Source organism: Aulonocara stuartgranti, assembly GCF_965226115.1.
Source record: "Aulonocara stuartgranti genome assembly, chromosome: 5".
Lineage (NCBI taxonomy): Eukaryota > Metazoa > Chordata > Actinopteri > Cichliformes > Cichlidae > Aulonocara > Aulonocara stuartgranti.
The window spans coordinates 25,937,718-25,940,761 of NC_138943.1; positions in this window are offsets into that span (position 1 = coordinate 25,937,718).

The following is a 3,044-nucleotide window of genomic DNA, read 5'->3' on the forward strand; positions in this document are numbered from 1 at the left end:
AGTGTAAAGAATCCAAGTGCTCGGATAAACAAAAATGATTGAGCGTGTCTGCAAATGCACCCACATTTTAAATACTCATTGTATTAAAGATGATGTTACGTAGCTCCCAAAGCTTCGTTTAATATTCATGAAGTGCTCAACACCTTGGGAGCTCCGCACAATCTAGAGTAAAAAGAAATATTGTTATGAAGCCTGGTAAACAGAGCATTGAAGAAAGAGTGGAAAACCCCCATTTATCACACACCCACTGTCATTTCCTCATCCTTTTTAAACTAGCAGCATGAGCTGCAATAGAGTTCAAGAAGCCAGGGGATAATGGACTAAGGTGGTTTCCATGGACAAGAAAGTCAAAATGGCAATGACCACCAAGGATGGTCAGACACATGGACTGTCATTCTAATATGTAAAATAAAGGCACGTTTTTCATCCAGTGAAAAACTAAACACAGTCCTTTGATTGTGATGTTATTACATTGACAAAATCAGTCAACCTAGAGATTTAAACACCTGACAAAAGCTTCAAAGCCACATTTACCAGGATTTTTTATTTTTGCCTTGATGACGCACACGCAGACACAACTTGAAAACAATAATGCTATTCTTTTATGGCTGGCAAAGATAAAGACCTAAAGACCTAAACACCACACAGCAGAAGCAAGATAAGAACTAAGAGGGCAAACAGCTGTCTTGAATCCGTTTGATCTGATTGACACGGCTGGGAGGAACCTGTGGAAAAGGCAGCGCTGAGGAGCACGCTAACAAAGCCACTTTGCTTAAATGTATCACTGGCTGATTACCTTTAGAGATTATATATACTGGTAGTGATTCAGGGGTTATCTAAAAGTGATGTAACACCATATTTGAATGTTGGTAAAGTGCTTGGCACTGATGCGTTATATTTCTGTAACAGAAAACGAGTAGGAAAGCTGGGGAACTTACATTTAGGAATTTCCTGTTCCTGTACAACAGCTGATGCACACTGCACAATATTCAGTTTTATTGATTGTTTCAGCTTTACTGGCACAGTATCAATGAGTAGGTGGAACTAGAATATGAGATGGAGTCAGGACAAATCAGTCAAAGTGAGATGGAACTACTGTCTTTTTGTGCTTATTATTTTAAAAATGAAAATGTGAAAGCAATTTACCTGGCAGTTGTGCAAATTGCTGTACTTTTTCCTTCATAAATATCTATCCACATAAGAAAGGCGTAAAGGTAATTTTCTTTTGAAGGTAACTACAAAAAAGCAAGCATTTAAATATAATTAATGGTCTGAACATAATTAAATTTATCCCATTGAGAGCAAGTATTGTGCATTACAATCTCTGTTGATTATGATAGTTTGCTCATAAGGAGAAACAGGCTCCCTTTCTAAAAGCAGCAGGTAAAAAAGAAGGAACTGAATGTGTCAAAGTGAAGTGAATAAATAATGGATGTCATGACGCTTCTGTGGAAGCTGTTGGCTTTGAAATCCACTCCCTGGTTGAGTCACACTCCCAGTTCGCTCCCTTCATTTTACATTTAACGGGCCCATCATCTCAAACGCGCGCACAGGCACAAGCACACACAGGCATTTTCTCCTCATCTCTAGCTGGGGCTGTCTGAGGCAGTTAGTGCTAGAGAGGTGCTGATCTCACAGCTACCAGGCAGGTGTTGTGTCCATCTTAGAGGCTAACGTCTGCATACATCAGCTTCAATTTCACCCTCGGTTCTCGGGGCTTGTGAGCCAAGCTTACAGCCACAGGAGGAGACCAGAAGGCACCATCAGCCAAGAGCAAGAATAAATAGCTATATGAGCCTCTTTCGACCAGCTGGTGCATTGTGAAAATGGCAGGGTTTCTCAAAGACCTCTAAGGTTAACTGGTTTTCTTTTGTAGCGGCAAAATTATATCTAAGCTCCTTAAATGGTGCTGTCTGCTCATGCTCATATTTCGAGGGAAAAGGGCTTTAAGCTGTGGATGTCCCAAATGTCTTAACAGCAAATAAATCATTTTCCAGTATTACTGACACCAGGAGATGACAGAAGGTGCCTTGGTATTAAATACCTCATTAAAGTTGAAGCAGACGAAATTGATTTTACGTCCCCACATGACTCTATTACAACTCATACAATAAGGAGTGATCAAAAATAACAGTTTAAATGTGCTCAAACTTTAATTTAAAGAAAAATATTCCACCCTCTGCAGAAAATTTAAAATGCATGCTGTGAGCTCCACGTGTCAGGCTCTCGCGCAGATGGATCAAAGTAAGAGGGATAAAGGGCTCCCTTGCCTTTGATAATAATTAATTACACACTCGAGCAAAAACAAATGCATATGCATGTGTGAAGCTAAATGTGAAGGGATTATACCTCTCAGAGTAATGCAGTGGCCTCTTAGCACCATATCGTAATTTTCTTACTTTGCATTGTGCGCTTGTTTGTTGCTGAATCAAGTAAAATAAGAGCAGAATTGACTTTTTGGAGCAGATGGAAGATGTCCTCTTAATATGAAAAGCCCTGTGAAATATTAAAAGCGTTCGTGTCTTCAGCATGAAGGGGTGCATTTCTTGCTATTTCTGTTATTGTTAAAAAAAAAATATGGTAGCCTATATCATTGAAAACAGAACAGAATGTTCTTGTCTCTATGTCTCCAATATCAGAGCGTCGTCCTTCAGCTCTAATGTGACTCATCTGGCTGTCAAACTGGGAAGGAAAGAAGACTGGCTAAAGGCCACTTGTCTCTTCACTGAGCCCAGACTGCGTTTGTTCTGTCAGCCCTGGACAGCTCAACACAGGCTCACATGCCACCTCTGTGTCATGTGTAGGTCAATCTAAAAGCACAGTCAGAAACACTGACATGATCACTAATGCAGACCATACGAACACAAAAATATTACAGAAAAATATTACAAAAACGTAGTTTCTTTGCAGTTTTCTGAGACAGTTAATAGCATGCTAGCTGGCATCACCCAGCTAGTAACAAAGCCTGTATACAAGCTTGTATGCAGAGTGTTTTATCAGTGTAAACAATGATCAAACATTACTCTTAGTGCATAAAGGAAACA